The 22,247-nt window shown below is 45.8% G+C and overlaps 1 pseudogene; it reads right to left on the minus strand.

Annotated features, from left to right (window-relative positions):
• Nucleotides 1-957: 957 nt before the first annotated feature.
• On the minus strand, nucleotides 958-22,051 carry LOC124001522 (annotated as a pseudogene).
• Nucleotides 22,052-22,247: the final 196 nt, after the last annotated feature.

Here is a 22,247-nt window from a genome sequence, read left to right on the forward strand (position 1 = left end):
GCTGTGGTAGCCATGCTGGTTAAGTGTGCCTTTAAAAAAAAAATCTAAATAAGTCGGTGTCACCAGCAAAGCACCATCACACCACCACCTTCACACCACCACCTCCATGCTTCACAGTGGGAACCACACATGCGGAGATCATCCGTTCACCTACTCTGTGTCTCTCAAAGACAGATATTGGAACCACAAATGTCAAATTTAGACTCATCAGACCGAAGGACAGATTTCCTCTGCTCTATTGTCCATCGTGTTTCTTGGCCCAAGCAAGTCTTCTTATTGGTGTCTTTTTAGTAGTGGTTTCTTTGCAGCAATTTGACCATGAAGGCCTGACTCACACACTCTCCTCTGAGCAGTTGATTTTGATGAGTCTGTTACTTGAACTCTGAAGCACTTAATGAACTTATCCTCTGCAGCAGAGGTAACTCTGGGTCTTCCTTTCCTGTGGCGTTCCTCATGAGAGCCAGTTTCATCATAGCGCTTGATGGGTTTTGCGACTGCACTTGAAGAAACGGTCAAAGTTCTTAATGTTCTGTATTGACTGACCTTTCATGTCTTAAAGTAATGGACTGTCGTTTCTCTTTGCTTATTTGAGCTGTTGCCATAATATACCACCCCTACATTGTCACAACACAACTGATTGGCTCAAATGCATTAACAAGGCACACGCGTTAATTGAAATGCATTCCAGGGGTCTACCTCATGAAGCTGGTTGAGATTATGCCAAGAGTGCAAAAGGTGGCTACTTTGAAGAATCTCCAATGTAAAATGTTGATTTAACACTTTTTGGTTACTACATGATTTCATAGTTTTGATGTCTTCATTATTCTACAATGTAGAAAATAGTAAAGAAACCCTTGAATAAGTAGGTATCTAAACTATCATATGTTGGCTGCAGTGTTCATACTCAACATTGTAGTGGATTTTCAGTAAAGTAGAGTCAATCAACAAGCTTTTAGGGATTATAAAACAATCCTTTAATGGCATTCATTTATAAGTTGTAATAACATAGAAGGCTCCCATGCACAAAATGGTGCCCCAGTTGTCCCTGGGAAACGTAGTGCACTCCTACAGTAGCCATCTTTGTTGTAGGCTCATCATTAAAGCGAAACTGCAAGTCAAAAACCGCTAACTATATTCACAAGTTCCTCTCATTTTAAAGAAGGATACCATCTGCAAGATGAAAATTCAAGTCAAAAATTGTTAGTATCAAACATTCGCTTATTAGGCTATGCATGTATCTGAAATGGAACCCTAAAACCTATATAGTGCACGACTTTTGACCAGGATCCATAGGGCTCTTGTCAAAAGTTGTGCACTATATAAGGAATAGGTTGCCATCTCAAACACCCTACATCTGTCAGTATTTCATATGTAACATAACGTCCTGTGTTGAAAGCGGCATATAGAACAATGCAAGCTTATTATTGGCCAATTCCTCTGTAACAATGTCCTGTGTTGAAAGCCTATACAGGGTTCAGGATGGAGGAGAAGGAGAAAGGGTTGAGCTTGTATCCCGTTCCACTGTAGAACTTATTCTGGAACTCCACCCTGGGAAGAGGAAAAATAGGAATATTAGGGATGGAGAATGGTGTGGCTTGAAGGACGTCACGCTGCTTATTCAGCGACGACCACTTCCTCCTGACATGGCTCGAGCTGAGGCTGGAACCAAGCATCTCTGCTTTGCTAGCACACGTGACTACCCTCCCGAAACGCTCACAATTCTGCGACACTTCAGGCTGAGAAGTTTCACATGTCCCCATGTGTGCTGTGCTGTGCGTGGGATACAAATCAACTGGTTGTGTTTGTGGGCGTGAGAGATGGAAAACATTGAGGGGCAACAGTTTGGTGTGTGTGTGTGTGTGTGTGTGTGACCCACCAGTGCAATCTGAGCGCGTGCAGGAACGCGGACAGCCCCTCCATGACGAGCAGGACGGAGACGGTGAGAGTGGCGAAGAAGGAAAAGATGACGGCTAGAACTACAGATCCCACGTAGCCCTGCCACGACAGGCTGATACGCATCACCATCACCCATAGCACCTCCGACAGCTCTGCAACACACACAACCAGTATTATGCCGTACTCAAAACTACTGGGAACTCTGACTTGAGTGAGGTCAAGACAACTGGCAACTGAGGAAAAACTAGCTCCGACTGGGAAAAATCCTTTTGAACGGTCATCCAACTCGGAAACTGTCATCTTTCTAGAGCGCCGACCTGAAGCTCACTGACGTCATGATTTGACCTTGTTTTTTCCCCAGTTGTCTTGAAAGCACCATAAGTAGGCTGTCACTTTTCCATTTAGCAAAGAACATACAAATATGTGGCTCTTTTTAAAAATATAATCACCAGGTCACACAAATATATAAATGATTATGTATGTAGAAGAGCTGCTTAAAATGTACACTACTGTCAAAAGTTTGGGGTCCATTAAAATGACATCAAATTGATCAGAAATGCAGTCTAGACATTGACAACGGTGAAGAGGCAACTCTGGGATGCTGCACTTCTAGGCAGAGTTGCAAATAAAAAACCATCTCAGACTGGCCAATAAAAAGATTAAGATGGGCAAAAGAACACACTCTGGACAGAGGAATCGCCTCTTCAATGTTGACGTTGACACTGGTGTTTTGCGGGTATTATTTAATGAAGCTGCCAGTTGACTTGTGAGGCGTCTGTTTCTCAAACTAGACACTCTAAAGTACTTGTCCTCTTGCTTAGTTGTGCACCGGGGCCTCCCACTCCCCTTTCTATTCTGGTTAGAGCCTGTTTGCACTGTTCTGTGAAGGGAGTCGTACGAGATCTTCAGTTTCTTGGCAATTTCTCGCATGGAATAGCCTTCAATTCTCAGAACAAGAATAGACAGTTTCAGAAGAAAGTTATTTGTTTCTGGCCATTTTGAGCCTGTGATCGAACCCACAAATGCTGATGCTCCAGATACTCAACTAGTCTAAAGAACGCCAGTTGTAATTACTACTTTAATCAGGATTACTACTTTATTCAGCTGTACTAACATACTTGCAAAAGGGTTTTCTAATGATCAATTAGCCTTTTAAAATGATACACTTGGATTAGCTAACACAATGTGCCATTGGAACACAGGAGTGATGGTTGCTGATAATGGGCCTCTGTTCGCCTATGTAAATATTCCATTCTTTAAAAATCTGCCGTTTCCAGCTACAATAGTCATTTACACCATTAACAATGTCTACACTGTATTTCTGATAGTTTTGATGTTATTTTATCGGACAACACATTTGCTTTTCTTTCAAAAACAAGGACATTTCTAAGTGACCCCTAACTTTTGAAAGGTAGTCATTTTCCGACAGGACAACGCAGGAGTGGCTTCGGGGCAAGTGTGTCCTTGAGTGGCCCAGCCAGAGCCCGAACTTGAACCCGATCGAACATCTCTGGAGAGACCTGAAAATAGCTGTGCCGCAACCTGGCAGAGATTGAGAGGATCTGCAGAGCAGATACAGGTGTGCCAAGCTTGTAGCATCATACCCAAGAAGACTCGATGCTGTAATCGCTGCCAAAGGTGCTTCAACAAAGTACTGAGTAAAGGGTCTGAATACTTATGTAAATGTGATATTTCACTTTCTTTTTTTTCTTTTTATCTAAAAACCTGTTTTTGCTTTGTCATTATGGAGTATTGTGTGTAGATGGATGAATAAGGCTGTAACATAACAATATGTGGAAAAAGTCAAGGGGTCTGAATACTTTCCAAAGGCACTATCAGTAGGTCAGGAGCTATAGCTATCAGTGGGTAAGTAGTTATGGGATACTTATGTTATATTGGATATTGCATTCAAAATGGCATCCCGATAGCCATTTTAGTTTTGGACTTAACCAGAACATACTCCATGAACTGCAGTGCTATGCTGGCAACGTTCAACATTTGGAGTTAACTTGGGAATAGAATGTGGGCTCTCTTTCGATTGCTTAAAGGTGATAGGATAAGGGTTTCCTGATCAAAAATAAAATAAGTATTCTTCTCCTTGTCTCCCGCTCTTCATCTATTGATTAGGAAGTACTACTGATTAGGAAGTACTACTGATTAGGAAGTACTACTGATTAGGAAGTACTACTGATTAGGAAGTACTACTGATTAGGAAGTACTACTGATTAGGAAGTACTACTGATTAGGAAGTACTACTGATTAGGAAGTACTACTGATTAGGAAGTACTACTGATTAGGAAGTACTACTGATTAGGAAGTACTACTGATTAGGAAGTACTACTGATTAGGAAGTACTACTGATTAGGAAGTACTACTGATTAGGAAGTACTTGACAGGTGAAAGAAAGTCATGTGATGGAAGCTGGATTTAAGGCCAGACCACCACCCCTTCATTCAGTTGTCCAACTGCCTAGGTATCCCCTCTTTCATCATTAGGCTTAGCTTTCACCTGGTCAGTTCTTTCAGATCAGTGCCATGAAGGATGGATTTGAAAAACAATTGAGACGCGTGTAGATAAAGCAGGAGATTTAAGATTTAAGTTTGTGTGTGCGTGTGTGTTATGACAATGTCACACAGGCACAAAGTCACTGGCACAATGTGACTGTGTGAGTGTGAGTGAGAGACTCACGTGCATGTGCGAGGCTGAGGGCCCACAGTCGTAGATAAGAAGCTGTGTTGGAGATGCAGCCCAGACAGTACTCTATAGTGTGGATGGCCTGGTGCATGAACACATCCGCTGTATCAAACTCCTGCAGGGGAGGAGAGAAAGGGTTAAAACCAGAATCCCAAATCAACACTTAGCCCTGGTCCATATTCACGAGACACCAAACAAAAAAAACAGACCGAAACCTGGAGGGACTACCTTGTCCAATAAGAAACACCCATTTTCATTTTCAGTTGAAAAACCTTTTGGTACGGTTTACATTAACAAGACCCAGTTTCCTCAAATGAACCCTCTCCCTCACCTCCTCCTCTCTGGTTCCTCCTTCCTCCAGGTCTCCTTGTAACGCGTTGATGGAGCTGGTGTCCGTCACAAGGGGGGCGCTCTTCTCCCTGTCACACACACACACACACACAACATGTGGCATCTATTACTTACAATCAGAGGGTTGAGGTCTAGAACCAATGACTCAGTGGGGTAAACAGACTTCATGTCTCAATCACACACACTTAACTGTTCGCATTTGTTACAAATGCTGTCTGACTCCTTTGCTTACAAGCAAAAATGTAGTTATCCACTTCCAATCCCGGTCTCTCTCTCTCGCTCTCTCTCCCTCACCCCCCCCCCCCTTACCCCTCTTGTGTTGGCTCGTCTCCTGTGGTTGTAGTAGAGATAGAGTGGTTTCCCTAGTAACAGGACAGGCACTGACGCCAGAGCGACCACCACCAGGACCCTCTGGACTATCATCTAGAGGGAGGGAGGGGACAGAAGAGAAACAGACATTCGTTCACGTTGTCCATTGCTAGAGCTTAATGCAGCTAGGTGGACAGGGCAGGTACGATCACGTGTGTGCGTGCGCGTCTGTCCGCCGTCCACACGTGACGTGTGTGCGCGTCTCACCTGTCCGCGGTAGAGGGGCGGATTATCCTCATTCTCAGTGAACAGGAACATATCTATGAAGTGTATGAGGATGCTGGGGGCCCGGTCGGAGTCCTGGGGGCTGAACGCCACCCACTTCAACAACACCATGAAGACCAGGTAGCCAAACAGACACTGCATGAACAACAGCTCTGGGATCAGTACCAGGAACACACTGCTCAGCTGGTTCAAGTGACTGGAGGGTGTGAGAGAGACAAAGAACATGACTGTGATCAGATGTGTTACTAAGGTCTCCTTGGAAAAGACAGGGTTCATTATAATACAAGGGTTAGAAGATATAGTGCCAAAAGATGTAGACGATATATAAATCACTGTTGATTTGTTACGGTAATGGTTTTAGGGTTGAAGTGTTTGTGTCGGAGTGGAAGTGGAGACCTACATGTAGTTGAAAAAGGACAGGCAGACTCCGAAAGTCATGTGGACGACCCCGATGATGACGGACATCTTCATCTTGTACGAGTTCAGGAACGTCAGGTGGTTGTTGGCCAGCCGCCAGATCTACAGGTCAAAGGTCAGAAAACAGAGCCCAACAGATATGGTTTTGGAATGTGTCGAATTCAAGTATTCCGCACACAAGAATGTTTCTTCACGTTTAGTTCATTATTATTATTATTGTTTCTCTTTTCATGTCTTGTGGAAACCAGCACAGTACCTAACATATTTGTACGGTTATAGGCCTATGCCTGTCAGTAATCGCCATTGCAGGACAATAAAAGGAAATGGAATTGCGTAATGTTAACGCCATGTTTTCATTTGACTCAGTCAGAGTCAGGCATCACCAGAGCCGACTCCAAAGCAGCAGTATGAGAGAGCTTTGATACATGTCTCCAGGGGGTTCCCAGAGCCGACTCCAAAGCAGCAGTATGAGAGAGCTTTGATACATGTCTCCAGGGGGTTCCCAGAGCCGACTCCAAAGCAGCAGTATGAAAGAGCTTTGATACATGTCTCCAGGGGGTTCCCAGAGCCGACTCCAAAGCAGCAGTATGAAAGAGCTTTGATACATGTCTCCAGGGGGTTCCCAGAGCCGACTCCAAAGCAGCAGTATGAAAGAGCTTTGATACATGTCTCCAGGGGGTTCCCAGAGCCGACTCCAAAGCAGCAGTATGAAAGAGCTTTGATACATGTCTCCAGGGGGTTCCCAGAGCCGACTCCAAAGCAGCAGTATGAAAGAGCTTTGATACATGTCTCCAGGGGGTTCCCAGAGCCGACTCATTCAGTATGGAATGAAGACGTCGAACGGGAAAATAGGCCAAACCGATATAGATAAAAAGAGATGGATGGATGGATGTAGTTTAGAGTTAGTTACCGGGTCGATGCCAAACGGATAGGGTCCCTGGAACACTCCGGTCACGTTCGGGTCCAGAGTAAGATACTGGTTCTCCCTCAGAGTCTCATCACTGACACAGAATGGAGAGGACAATGTTAGTGTGTGTGTGTGTGCGTCTGTACGCATACATATGTGTGTGTGTATCCATTTACGTCCAGTTGTAGTGCTGGAACATAGGTTGTAGGTGCCATCCCGACGGGAAGGGGCTGAGGCCTTTACTGAAACACTCGTTGTAGACGGCTCCGGTGTAGATGGAGAATAGACCCATCAACAAGATCAGATACCGACCACCAAACATCATCTGCCAGATCTGAGAGAGAGAGAGAGAGAGAGAGAGAGAGAGAGAGAGAGAGAGAGAGAGAGAGAGAGAGAGAGAGAGAGAGAGAGAGAGAGAGAGAGAGAGAGAGAGAGAGAGAGAGAGAGAGAGAGAGAGAGAGAGAGAGAGAGAGAGAGAGAGAGAGAGAGAGAGAGAGAGAGAGAGAGAGAGAGAGTTGCTCTTCAGTTGGATGAGGGTCAAGACGGGTACAGTGTGGCTGGGCCAGTTGAAACACTTTACTTTCCAGTACTGATTTTACATGAAGACAAACTAGAGACAGGAAACTGGGATGATTGTGTGTTTGGGAAGAGGCTCTAGCTTCAGCTCCAGTCCCCTGCATTAGAGGGCTCTCCCCTCCTCCTGTTTACCTTGTTGCTCCCGAGTGGAGCAGCGGTCTAAGGCACTGCATCTCAGTGCTAGAGGCGTCACTACAGACACCTTGGTTCGAATCCAGGCTGTATCACAACCCGGCCGTGATTGGGAGTCCCATAGGGCGGCGCACAATTGGCCCAGTGTCGTCCGGGTTTGGCCGGTGTTGGCCGTCATTGTAAATAAGAATTTGTTCTTAACTGACTTGCCTAGTTAAATAAAGGTTACATTTTTTATTGTTTTAAATAAATTAGTCCTGAGTTTCGGGTCTTTCTCCTGTAGTACCATCCACAAGGAGAGTGGTAAGCTGTGTGTACCTCGTTGTCGTTGGTCCTGAGATTGAGGTCTCTCTCCTGCAGCACCATCCAGAGGGCGGCCATGGTCATTAGGAGGCCGTGGCCCACGTCCCCAAACATCACCGCAAACAGGAAGGGGAAGGTGATGATGGTGTACACCGCTACAGACGGAGGCACAGGAGGGACAAACACACAAAACATACACAGAGAGCGAGAATTAGGGTTGACAGAGTTGATGGATGACTGTTGAGTTTTCGTGTGTGTGTGTGTGTGTGTGTGTGTGTGTGTGTGTGTGTGTGTGTGTGTGTGTGTGTGTGTGTGTGTGTGTGTGTGTGTGTGTGTGTGTGTGTGTGTGTGTGTGTGTGTGTGTGTGTGTGTGTGTGTATATATACCTGGGTTGACCTCTCTGTATCTGGCAACACCGTATGCGTCTACGATGCTCTGGAAGCCGGCTGTGAAGGAGTTGGTGTGGAAGAGGGTGGGAGGAGGAGTGCTGGGGTCCGGGAGGCGGTTATAGAATGAGTCCACACCACTACCGTTCTTCCTCTGTGGGAGAGGAAGAGATGCGAGAGAGAGATATTCCTGTTAAAGTAATCATAACACCAAAATCTGATTCCGCATTCTTATGACGTTTCTACCTGACCAAAAGTCTCATTTCTTTCACCTTGATCATCCCTGTCCTCCCTATTCCTCCCATCTCAGAGCAACTTTGATGGGGGTGGGGGCCACACAAAATCTTAACTGGTCATGCGGGTCTGCAGTAAACTTGCGGGTCTGCGTACCCACATCCATACACACAGATGTAGTCGACTGATTTGTGCAATCAATCCATCTGTGCAGTTAAACTACACTGAACAAAAAATATGAAAGCAACAAGCAACATTTTCAAAGATATTTTTCAAATTATTATATTTATTTATTTATTGGTATTATACCCTCTTTTTTCCTCCCCAATTTCAATCTTCTCTCATCTCTGCAACTCCCCAGTGGGTTTGGGATGCGGAGGTCGAGTCATGCATCCTCCGAAACGTGACCAGTCAACACCCACCCGCCCACCCGCCCGCTCGCTCAACCCGGAAGCCAGCCGCAACAATATGTTGGAGGAAACACCGTTCACCTGACGACCGAGGTCAGCCTGCAGGCGCCCGGCCCGTCACAGGGAGTCACTAGAGCACGATGAGCACCCCCCGGCCCGTCACAGGGAGTCACTAGAGCGCAATTAGCAAAGTAAAGCCCCCCCACCAAAACCCTTCTTTTACCCGGACGACGCTGGGTCAATTGTGCGCCGCCCTATGGGACTGCGATCATGGCCGGTTGTGATACAGCCCGGGAACGAACCAGGGTCTGTAGTGACGTCTCTAGCACTGAGATGCAGTGCCTTAGACTGCTGTGTCACTCGGGAGCCCAATTTCTACGATTTTACTGAGTTACAGGTCACAGAAGGAAATCAGTCAATTAAAATAATTAAATTAGACCCTAATCTATGGATTAGCTATTGATTGTGGCATGTGGAGTGTTGTCCCACTCCTCTTCAATGGCTGTGCGAAGTTGTTGGATATTGGCGGGAACTGGAACATGCTGCTGTACACGTCAATCCAGAGCATCCCAAACATGCACAATGGGTGACATGTCTGGTGAGTATGCAGGCCATGGACAAAATGGTCATTTGCAGCCTCCAGGAATTGTATATACAGTTGAAGTCGGAAGTTTACATACACTTAGATTGGAGTCATTAAAACTCGTTTTTCAACCACTCCACAAATTTCTTGTTAACAAACTATAGTTTTGGCAAGTCGGTTAGTACATCTACTTTGTGCATGACACAAGTCATTTGTCCAACAATTGGTTACAGACAGATTTCTTCACTTATAATTCACCGTATCACAATTCCAGTGGGTCAGAAGTTTACATACACATTTATTGTCCCCAGCACAAGATGCACCTGTGTAGTGATTATGCTGTTTCATCAGTTTCTTGATATGTCACACCTGTCAGGTGGATGGATTATCTTGGCAAAGAGATACTCACTGACAGAGATGTAAACAAACATTTTTGAGAAATAAGATTTTTGTGTGTATGGAATCTTTCTGAGATTTTTATTTCAGCTCATCAAACTGGGGACCGACACTTTACATGTTGCACTGATAGTTTTGTTCAGTATACTTAATTCTCTTAACTAAATGCATTATACCAGTAGCCAAGCCAGGCCTGGCCCTAGCCTTTTGGGGGCCCTAAGCGATATTTGGTTTTGACGGTGGAGAGAAAATGTAGATGTAATTTTAAAGTTCTAAACATTTTGCAATTTTGTCATCGGTCGGAGAGAAAATGTTGCAATTTTATAACTCATTTCATGCAATTCTATCCATTCTGCCATGGGGCAGAGGACAACATTTTTGTTTTACAGCTAATTTTTTATTTCAAAGCAATTTTCCTGCAATTCGGCACATTTTTACATGACTTAATATGATATCAATGAGGGCCCCCTGGAAGTCAAGGCCTCTGGGCATGTGCCCGGTCAGTACTCATCCATGATTAATTACTACACGTTTTGATCGCTGGCTAGACTAACTTACCAATCTAAAAATGATGAGCTGACATGGATAATTGAGTGACTGTCAGTGACTGACATAACAAGAGGAAAAACTGCTGATACACAAGCAAATGTAGAAATTGCACCTTGTATATTCTACTATTCTAACTCGTAAGTTGAGACCTCGACTGAGTTCTTAAAAGAAATACAAAGAGAGAGAGAGAGAGAGAGAGAGAGAGAGAGAGAGAGAGAAAAAATATGCCGCCATTTGCACATCCTTCCTCTATCTCCTCCCCTCCCTCCTCCTCTCTCACCGTTCCCTCTATCAGGGCGCTCTGCAGCAGTAGCAGTTTCCTGACGGGACACCAGGCCTCGGCGATCAGACACTTGTCGGTGACGGAGGGGCTGCAGAGGTTGAGCACGGCCTGAACGGCCTTACACTTCTGGACCCGCACCTTCCACTGGGGCAGCACGGCCACCGAGCGACACAGCAGCTGCTGCAGGTAATGTTCCGTCTGGGAGAGGACCTGAGGGAAACCATGGAGGGAAGGAAGGGGTTTAATAAACACAGAATAGATAAGAATCCATTCAAATAGAATGAGAACCATTCTAATGATATGGATAGAACACCTTCCACTGGGGCAGAACCTCCTGTCTGGGAGACCTGAAATAAATCATGGCGAAGAGGAAGGGGTTAACAAACCAGGGTGCTGCCATAGGAGTATTTTTTAAATTTAAACTTTATTTAACTAGGCAAGTAAGTTAAGAAGAAATTATTATTTACAATGGCCTACCCCGGCCAAACCCAGACGACGGCCTACCCCGGCCAAACCCAGACGACAGCCTACCCCGGCCAAACCCAGACGACAGCCTACCCCGGCCAAACCCAGACGACGGCCTACCCCGGCCAAACCCAGACAGCGCTGGGCCAATTGAGCGCCGCCCTATGGTACTCCCAAACAGGGCCGGTTGTGATACAGCCTGGAATCGAACCAGGTTCTGTAGTGACACCTCGAGCACTGAGATGCAGTGCCTTAGACCGCTGCGCCACTCGCGAGCCCAAGATAGAACAGGAGTAGCCTGACATCTACCCAACATCGATGACGACTGACGAAGACACAGAAAACTGAGAGAAAACTGTTCCAGCTCAAAATGATCTGCTCGTCTCTGCCCATCTCTCTCTATCGCTCAATCTCGCTCTCTTTTCTTACCGTTTTGATGTCTACTATCCTTCCCTGCAGCCCGTGCAGAATATTCTCTCTCTCCGTCGTGCCCTCTGGGTAGTCAAAGGTGTGGGTGTGGAAACTGAGAGAAGGACAGAAGAAGAAAGAGACGGAGGAAAGAAAGAGAGAGAGACAGGAAGAGAGAGAGAGAGAGAAGGGGTAAGAAAAAAAGGAGGCCAAGAATCATTAGATTAGACAATAAATTAGACAAATTCAACATGTAACTGAAAATTGTTATAAACTTTGGATCTGCTCCCACTAACCAATCACAGATCTTCTTGACTTTCTGTCCAATTTGCTCGCCCCAGAAAGAGATGAGGAATACTGTCCACTGGACCATCTCACCCTGTGATTGGTTGAAGTAAGGAAGTGGGATTTAGAAGGGGGGGGGGGGGACATAATTTTGCTGATGTGTGTGGAAAGGGAAATACGTCCATTCTTCATAAGGATCCTCCGACATTTTTCTTTTTGCTCGTCCATCTTTACTCCTTATTTCCTGTATTCATCCCTCTACTGTCCACCCTCTCATTTATTACCGTTTCAGGAAGCTCCAGCCTCTCCTCCATCTCCCTGAAGTCCACGATGATGTAACCGCGGCACGCTCGCCAGAGCAGCCGCTCAAACGACGGAACCTTCCACGGGTGGACCACGCCAGCCACAAAACTGGGAAGGAGACGGAAGAAGACACGTGAGGGACAAATACCCGGAAACACTTTATTTGGATACTCCGCCTGTCTACTGACTATCCGTAACATTTCGACCAACTATCTACTAACCCTAACCCTAACCCTAACCTTGACCCTTATCTTAACCTTGACCCTTATCCTAACCCGTACTCTAACCCTAACTTTAACCCTTAACCTTATGCTTAACCTAACCCTAACCTTAGAAAGCAGTTGCTTATCAACAGATAGTTTATTGATCGTATGACCATCTGTAGAGCATCTACAGATGGAAAATCCGGAATATACAAATAACTTTTGACCAAATATCTTTCATCTTTTCTCCTCTTGACACTGGTTGCGTCAAATGGCAACCTATTCACTATATAGTGCATTACTTTTGACCAGAGCCAGACCACCGCATAGGAAACAGGGTTCTATTTGAGACGCGGCCATTGACAATGAAGTGATTGATGTCAGAGGAGGCTGGTGGGAGGAGCTATAGGAGGACAGGCTCCTTTGTAACGGCTGGAATGGAATGGACGGAACGGAGTCCAACGTGGTTGCCATATGTTTGATGTATTTCCATCGATTCCGTCCCAGTCTTTACAACGAGCCCGTCCTCCTATAGCTCCTCCCACCAGCCTCCCCTGATTGAGATATATATATATATATATATTTGTCCGTCTGTCACCTCAGCCTGATGTCTTGTCTGTTGTCCAGTAAGGCAGCAGTCTCCAGAGTAGAGGGAGGATGAGCCTGACAAGAGAGGGAGAAGAGTACAAGGTGCTCAACCAATGAGAGAATAAGTACAACCAAAAATCATGAGAACATTTGGAAGGAATAGGTGCAACTCTCGCTTAAAATTCTAATCTTGATCCTTTATCAAATTCGAGGTAAAATCATGATGTTTTGGCCGTCAATGTCCTTTATCAGAATGAAAGCTTCAGCTAAAGAAATCAACGCTTTTCCATACACATCTGCTGTGTTCATGAGTTCCCCGGAAACTTGGCCCATCCCGTTTGAAAATAACTTCCGAGGTTTACTTGAATCGTTTTTTTTTTGACATTGGGACCTCTTAATTCCAAGAGCGTGTGAGTGCAACAATGGCCGACCAGAGAGCAGCAGAGAGAACACTGGGATCTGTAGTTCATACCTGTGAGACAGTGAGAGTGTGTGTCTGGATCAGAACCCCTCTGTATTGGCTGAGCTGGATCAGCTGGTTCATCAGGCAGTCTCTGTTCCTGGACACCTGGACCAATCAGACAGCAGAACAGTATGAATAGCCCAAACAATGAAAGGAATCAAAAATAACCTGGCGTACAGCTGGATATGGTCCTGTACAGTCAATTGCAACGTTTCGACTGGAATGTCTAAGGAGGGATATATTTTTTTTTAGGAAAACAATTCCCCCTCCTTTCTCAGTACCTCTCCCCCTCACTCCTCTCCCATTTTCTCCCCCCTCCTAGCTTCTCTTTCTCCCCTCCTCACCTCTCGTAGCTCCCTGGCCAGCCTCTCGCTCTCCTCCTCGATGGCCATGAGTTCTCTGGGCTGGGGGGCGGCGGGCAAGGGGCTGGGGTGGGGAGAGGACCCGCCTGCGGGGGGAACAGGGACCGAACGATCTCCTGCTCCAGGTACGCTGGGGAGGGAGGGACGAAGAGAAGGAAAGGTGATGCGGAGAGATGAATGAACAGAGTAGGCGATGAACAGAAGGGCGGATGGAGGGATGGAGAAGGGAAAGAAGATGTGCAGAAAAGGAGAGTGGAAGAGGGGCGAGGGAGCAAGTGGACATCAGGTGCCGATTATCAAAGAGGAAGTGAGGATATGTAGAGGAGGCTTGATGAATATCCCATATGGGAACGCTCTCTGATCGTATGGTGTGAAGGTCAGAGACTCACTGAAGGTCTTCTCCATCTCCTCACAGCGCCGCACCTCGTTCACAAACTTCCTCTGGAACGAGTTGACATTGGGGTTCAACTGGAGTGGAGGGGAAGAGAAGAAGGAGGAGGAGAAGGAAGAAGAGGAGGAGGATTTAGAATACTAGAATGGACGTGAGCCTTCTTATGACGGATTAAAAAGTCAGCCATTTTAGTAAGGGAGTTGGTCAACCATAGTCTGCCAGTGCTGTAATAAGATAATTGTGTAAAACAATGAATGTGAATATTATTTGCACTGTATGTTGTCTAGCTCGCCAGCCATACAGTCTTAGAGGAATAATCACATTATTCTTTCCAGATTAACTGCCAATATCCCAACACTCCATTCAAACAATGCAGTCAATTCACAGCCACACACTGTCTGAAATCAGTTGTTGATAGGACTTAGACAATTTATGTTTCACTACATACCTTACTTTCACTTTACTGCTTAAGTAGAAGCAGGAAATGCATCACCTATGCATTTAATACCATTCATTCCAATTAGACTGGTTTGGATTTCTCACTGACCCCAATGGCTGCTATTCTCACCCCAGGAACTGAGGATTTGTGGCATAGCCCCTCCGGTAATTTAATAGGATATCTATGGTATCGACGTTAATTACACATTTATAAGCCAAGTAAGCTTATTGTCTAATTAGTCTACTATCAGCGTTTACAATAGAGGTTCAATACTAAAATGTCAACGTTAAGAACTCACGTCTCGGAATTCGACCAGTCCCAGCTCCCCAAGCTCGCTGACGCAGTTGTAGGCTGACCCCGATTGGAGAAAGAGCTGCACGAGACACACCTCCTCGCTCCGAAAGAACGCGCCCATGGCGGCCTGCAGAAATGAGTGTCACATAAACAATCAACTATAAAAGACGTTATAAATGACCTGTTCAAAACTTCCGATAGACTCGTTATTGGAAAAAGACAATTGCCCGAGTGTCAATGTTTGGCCTGACGCTGACCAGCCGATGGAGTTCGCAAAGAGCACAAACAGATCTGGGACCAGGCTAAAAAAAAAAAAAGAAAATGTGTTTCTTCTCAACTTTACCTGTCAGGTTGGTTAAATAACAACGGTAACGAAAAATGTCAATAAATAAACGCTAATATAGACCGTCCGGAGAGGAGTGTGAGCATCAAGAGAAAGATGGAGAGTAAGAAGGGATAAGACCAGGCAGGAGGAGTTGTCGCGAGCTACTGAACACAGAAAAGTTCATTTCTCGATATGTGACTCTGGGACAGATGGCCGGACAGTAATTGAGTTAGGATGAGGGGAAGAGAACAGGATACCACCCCATGTGACTGAGAGATGGTAATGAGAGAGAGACTGATGAAATACTACAGTCACTCAAACCTATAATCAAAGTCAGCTGAGGCGTAGCGGGGGCCCTAAAACACACACACACACACAGATGTAGGTACTGCAAATAAGAAAAGGAAATCAGAGAGCTGTAGTACACTTTAGTATACATGGTAGTACTATCACTACTAATATAAATAGTAGCTAGTTACCATCTAATTAAATTGTTAGAATGAAGTATTCAGACCTACTCAGAGGAAGACATAGCAAGGAAACATGTACAGGCTGTATTCAACAGTGATGGACTCTCACGAGGACTGTGTGCTCGTTCGCCGTGGCCGACGTGAGCGAGTCGTTTTAGCGCGTAAACCCTCGCAAGGCTGCCGGCCCAGGCGGCATCCCAAGCTTCAGAGCATCTCTCCATATCCCACTCTGTTGTTCCTACTTGCTTCGAGATGTCCGCCATTGTTCCTGTAAACCAAGAAAGCGAATGGCAACTGAACTAAATGACTACCGCCCCGTAGTACTCACTTCTCGCCATCACGGAGTGCTTTGAGAGGCTAGTCAAGGATCATATCACCTCCACCTTCCCCCACACACCCCTAGACCCACTGCAATTCGCATATCAAATACACGACTGATGCAATCGCCATTGCTCTGCACACTGACCTATCCCACCTGGGCAGGAGAAATACTTATGTAAGAATGCTGTTCATCGACTAAAGCTCAGCCTTCAACACCATAGTGCCCCTTCCAAGCTCATCACCAAGCTGGAGGCCCTGGGTCTGAACCCCTCCCTGTGCAACTGGGTCCTGGACTTCCTGACGGTAGGAAACTACACCACCGTCACGCTGATCCCCAACACGGGGGCCCCACAGGGGAGTACAGCTCTCTCCTGTGCTCCCTGTTCACCCAATGACTGCGTGGCCAACTCAATCTTCAAGTTGGCTGACGACACAACAGTGGTAGGCCTGATTACCAACAACGACAAGACAGGATGTGAGGGCCCTGGCGGAGTGGTGCCAGGAAAATGACCTCCCCCCTCAACGTCAACAAAACGAAGGAGCAGATCGTGGACTACAGGAGACAGCAGAAAGAGCGCACCCTCATCCACGTTGACGGGCCGCAGTGGAGAGGGTCAAAAGTTTCAAGTTCCTCGGTGTGCACAACCTGAAATGGCCCCTCAGATCCTGAAAAGGTTCTACAGCGTTGAGAGCATCTTGACTGGCTGCATCACCGCTTGGTCTGGGAAACTGCTTGGCATCCGACGCCACAGAGGGGGGTGCGAGGACATCACTGGGGCCAAGCTCCCTACCATCCAGAGGAAGGCCTGTAAAACTGTCAAACACCTCGAGCCACCCAAGTTATGGACTGTTCTCTCTGCTACTGCACAGCAAGCAGTACCAGAGCACCAAGTCTGGTACCAAAAGGCTCCTGAAAAGAGTTAACTGTTCAGACTGCTGAACAGTCATCAAATGGCTACCTGGAATTTAATTCACCCTTTTTTTCCCATTAACTATCATTGACTCTATGCACACTCATATTTATTTATTTATTTTACCTTTATTTAACCAGGTAGGCAAGTTGAGAACAAGTTCTCATTTACAATTGCGACCTGGCCAAGATAAAGCAAAGCAGTTCGACAGATACAACGACACAGAGTTACACATGGAGTAAAACAAACATACAGTCAATAATACAGTATAAACAAGTCTATATACAATGTGAGCAATGAGGTGAGAAGGGAGGTAAAGGAAAAAAAGGCCATGGTGGCAAAGTAAATAAAATATAGCAAGTAAAACACTGGAATGGTAGTTTTGCAATGGAAGAATGTGCAAAGTAGAAATAAAAATAATGGGGTGCAAAGGAGCAAAATAAATAAATAAAATACAGTTGGGAAAGAGGTAGTTGTTTGGGCTAAATTATAGGTGGGCTATGTACAGGTGCAGTAATCTGTGAGCTGCTCTGATAGTTGGTGCTTAAAGCTAGTGAGGGAGATAAGTGTTTCCAGTTTCAGAGATTTTTGTAGTTCGTTCCAGTCATTGGCAGCAGAGAACTGGAAGGAGAGGCAGCCGAAGAAATAATTGGTTTTGGGGGTGACTAGAGAGATATACCTGCTGGAGCGTGTGCTACAGGTGGGAGATGCTATGGTGGCCAGCGAGCTGAGATAAGGGGGGACTTTACCTAGCAGGGTCTTGTAGATGACATGGAGCCAGTGGGTTTGGCGACGAGTATGAAGCGAGGGCCAGCCAACGAGAGCGTACAGGTCGCAATGGTGGGTAGTATATGGGGCTTTGGTGACAAAATGGATTGCACTGTGATAGACTGCATCCAATTTGTTGAGTAGGGTATCGGAGGCTATTTTGTAAATGACATTGCCAAAGTCGAGGATTGGTAGGATGGTCAGTTTTACAAGGGTATGTTTGGCAGCATGAGTGAAGGATGCTTTGTTGCGAAATAGGAAGTCAATTCTAGATTTAACTTTGGATTGGAGATGTTTGATATGGGTCTGGAAGGAGAGTTTAGAGCCGTCCAGAGTAGTGCCGTCAGAGCCGTCCAGAGTAGTGATGTTGGACAGGCGGGTAGGTGCAGGTAGCGATCGTTTGAAGAGCATGCATTTTGTTTTTCTTGTATTTAAGAGCAATTGGAGGCCACGGAAGGAGAGTTGTATGACATTGAAGCTTGCCTGGAGGGTTGTTAACACAGTGTCCAAAGAAGGGCCGGAAGTATACAGAATGGTGTCGTCTGCGTAGAGGTGGATCAGAGACTCACCAGCAGCAAGAGCGACCTCATTGATGTATACAGAGAAGAGTCGGTCCAAGAATTGAACCCTGTGGCACCCCCATAGAGACTGCCAGAGGTCCGGACAGCAGACCCTCTGATTTGACACACTGAACTCTATCAGAGAAGTAGTTGGTGAACCAGGCGAGGCAATCATTTGAGAAACCAATGCTGTCGAGCCTGCCGATGAGGATGTGGTGATTGACAGAGTCGAAAGCCTTGGCCAGATCAATGAATACGGCTGCACAGTAATGTTTCTTATCGGTGGCGGTTAAGATATCGTTTAGGACCTTGAGCGTGGCTGAGGTGCACCCATGACCAGCTCTGAAACCAGATTGCATAGCAGAGAAGGTATGGTGAGATTCGAAATAGTCAGTAATCTGTTTGTTGACTTGGCTTTCGAAGACCTTAGAAAGGCATGGTAGGATAGATATAGGTCTGTAGCAGTTTGGGTCAAGAGTGTCCCCCCCTTTGAAGAGGGGGATGACCGCAGCTGCTTTCCAATCTTTGGGAATCTCAGACGACACGAAAGAGAGGTTGAACAGGCTAGTAATAGGGGTGGCAACAATTTCGGCAGATAATTTTAGAAAGAAAGGGTCCAGATTGTCTAGCCCGGCTGATTTGTCGGGGTCCAGATTTTGCAGCTCTTTCAGAACATCAGCTGAATGGATTTGGGAGAAGGAGAAATGGGGAAGGCTTGGGCGAGTTGCTGTTGGGTGTGCAGTGCTGTTGACCGGGGTAGGAGTAGCCAGGTGGAAAGCATGGCCAGCCGTAGAAAAATGCTTATTGAAATTCTCAATTATGGTGGATTTATCAGTGGAGGAGGTGTTCTTATTCTTCATGGACTTTACAGTGTCCCAGAACTTTTTTGAGTTATTGTTGCAGGAAGCAAACTTCTGCTTGAAAAAGCTAGCCTTGGCTTTTCTAACTGCCTGTGTATAATGGTTTCTAGCTTCCCTGAACAGCTGCATATCACGGGGGCTGTTCGATGCTAATGCAGAACGCCATAGGATGTTTTTGTGTTGGTTAAGGGCAGTCAGGTCTGGGGAGAACCAAGGGCTATATCTGTTCCTGGTTCTAAATTTCTTGAATGGGGCATGTTTATTTAAGATGGTTAGGAAGGCATTTTTTTTTTATATCCAGGCATCCTCTACTGACAGGATGAGATCAATATCCTTCCAGGATAACCCAGCCTGGTTGATTAAAAAGGCCTGTTCTCTGATGTGTTTCAGGGAGCGTTTTACAGTGATGAGTGGAGGTTGTTTGACCGCTGACCCATTACGGATGCAGGCAATGAGGCAGTGATCGCTGAGATCTTGGTTGAAGACAGCAGAGGTGTATTTAGAGGGGAAGTTGGTTAGGATGATATCTATGAGGGTGCCCGTGTTTAAGGCTTTGGGGAGGTACCTGGTAGGTTCATTGATAATTTGTGTGAGATTGAGGGCATCAAGTTTAGATTGTAGGATGGCTGGGGTGTTAAGCATGTTCCAGTTTAGGTCGCCTAGCAGCACGAGCTCTGAAGATAGATGGGGGGCAATCAGTTCACATATGGTGTCCAGAGCACAGCTGGGGGCAGAGGGTGGTCTATAGCAGGCGGCAACGGTGAGATACTTGTTTTTAGAGAGGTGGATTTTTAAAAGTAGAAGTTCAAATTGTTTGGGTACAGACCTGGATAGTAGGACAGAACTCTGCAGGCTATCTTTGCAGTAGATTGCAACACCGCCCCCTTTGGCAGTTCTATATTGTCTGAAAATGTTGTAGTTTGGAATTAAAATTTCTGAATTTTTGGTGGTCTTCCTAAGCCAGGATTCAGACACAGCTAGAACATCCGGGTTGGCAGAGTGTGCTAATGCAGTGAATAGAACAAACTTAGGGAGGAGGCTTCTAATGTTAACATGCATGAAACCAAGGCTATTACGGTTACAGAAGTCGTCAAAAGAGAGCGCCTGGGGAATAGGAGTGGAGCTAGGCACTGCAGGGCCTGGATTCACCTCTACATCGCCAGAGGAACATAGGAGGAGTAGAATAAGGGTGCGGCTAAAAGCAATAAGAATTGGTCGTCTAGAACGTCTGGAACACAGAGTAAAAGGAGGTTTCTGGGGGCGATAAAATAGCATCAAGGTATAATGTACAGACAAAGGTATGGTAGGATGTGAATACAGTGGAGGTAAACCTAGGTATTGAGTGATGAAGAGAGAGATATTGTCTCTTGAAACATCATTGAAACCAGGAGATGTCATTGCATGTGTGGGTGGTGGAACTAATAGGTTGGATAAGGTATAGTGAGCAGGACTAGAGGCTCTACAGTGAAATAAGCCAATAAACACTAACCAGAACAGCAATGGACAAGACATATTGACATTAAGGAGAGGCATACTTAGTCGAGTGATCAAAGGGTCCAGTGAGTGGAGAGGTTGGTTGGGGGTCACAGCGATTTAGACAGCTAGCCAGGCCATCGGTAGCAAGCTAGCATAGGATGGAGGTCTGTTGTTATATATATATATTTATATTGACACTCCCAACACAGACATACACACACTTTCACATACGGTGCTACTACTCTTTATTAACTATCCTGACTGCCTAGTCACTTTTACCCCTACCTACATGTAGATATTACCTTAACTACATTGTTCCACTGCACATTGACTCGTACTGTTACTCCTTGTATGTAGCCGGGTTTATTGTGTATTTGTGTTACTATTTTTTTGTGCTGATTTTCTTACGTTTTAACTCTGCATTGTTGAGAAAGGGTTTATAAGTAAGCATTTCACGGTAAAGACTAAACCTGTTTATTTCGGCTTATGCGACAAATACAATTTGATTTGAAATGGTCTATTCAGACAGACAGCTTGGTGAAGGCGACCTCAGGAGGCTGAAGAAATTCGGCTTGGCCCCTAAGACCCTCACTAACTTCTACAGATACAGCCCTACAGGATGCTCTCAATGGTGTATCACCGCCTGGTACGGCAATTGCACCGCTCACAACCGTAGGGCTCTCCAGGGGGTGGGGCATCCAGCCCAACGCATCACCGGGGACGCACTGCCTGCCCTCCATCCAGGACAACTACAGCACCCGGTGTCACATGAAGGCCAATTTAGATAATCAAGGACCTCAGCCACGGCCTGTTCTCCTCGCTACAGTTAAGAAGGCAGAGACAGAACATCAACGCTGAAACTAGAGCTCTGGAATCCTAGGGGCAGTGATGGGCTAGTTTTAGTTTCATCGGATTCAGCATAGCTAGATAGGATACGATGCGAGGAGGACACAATTACTCACCACGAGGCAATGTCGCTAACGACTCTCTTTTGGAGTCATGCAACACTGTCCCGAATCGTTGCAGTAGGAGACGCTAAACTGGCTAGCGGCCATCAATCAGCAGCATCAAAACGGCTAGCAGTAACCTAGCTGGTAAAGGCAAGCTAGCCGACGTTGGCTCGCATAGCTATAAACATGCCCGTCAAAAATAGAGATGGTTGACCTATTTCATCGAAACGTCTTCACGTCGTAGGGCGATAACGTTACCTGGACCGAAAAGGAACTTCTGTAACTTACCGTTATGTCGCTCGCCGGTTAGCAGTCTATTAACTGGGGCATGCTATCCCAGTGTTTCTCCCTCTAGCAGGTGGGGTGGTGCAACGTGCACGATGCAGAGATGTATGTAAACAAAGGGACTACAGTACAGATGACCGTTACGTTAGATAACGACGTTAGATGGCTGAAACTATTTAAACCCCCCCGTTAGTCTGTGTTACACTCACAAACTCACGTCACGTCTCCAACCTGTTTAAAATTCTGGGACAGTGTTGTCACACACACCGGGGTAATTGCGTTGTATGACAATGTGTGTAACAAACCTTTAATAGACAACACACAATTAGAGCGGATTAGACTGTTTTGACGTTTGTTTTTGGATCATCAATCAACAATCTTCACCTGGCAAAAGCATAATGCATAAAAC

The sequence above is a fragment of the Oncorhynchus gorbuscha genome, linkage group LG17 (assembly GCF_021184085.1).
Source record: "Oncorhynchus gorbuscha isolate QuinsamMale2020 ecotype Even-year linkage group LG17, OgorEven_v1.0, whole genome shotgun sequence".
NCBI lineage: Eukaryota > Metazoa > Chordata > Actinopteri > Salmoniformes > Salmonidae > Oncorhynchus > Oncorhynchus gorbuscha.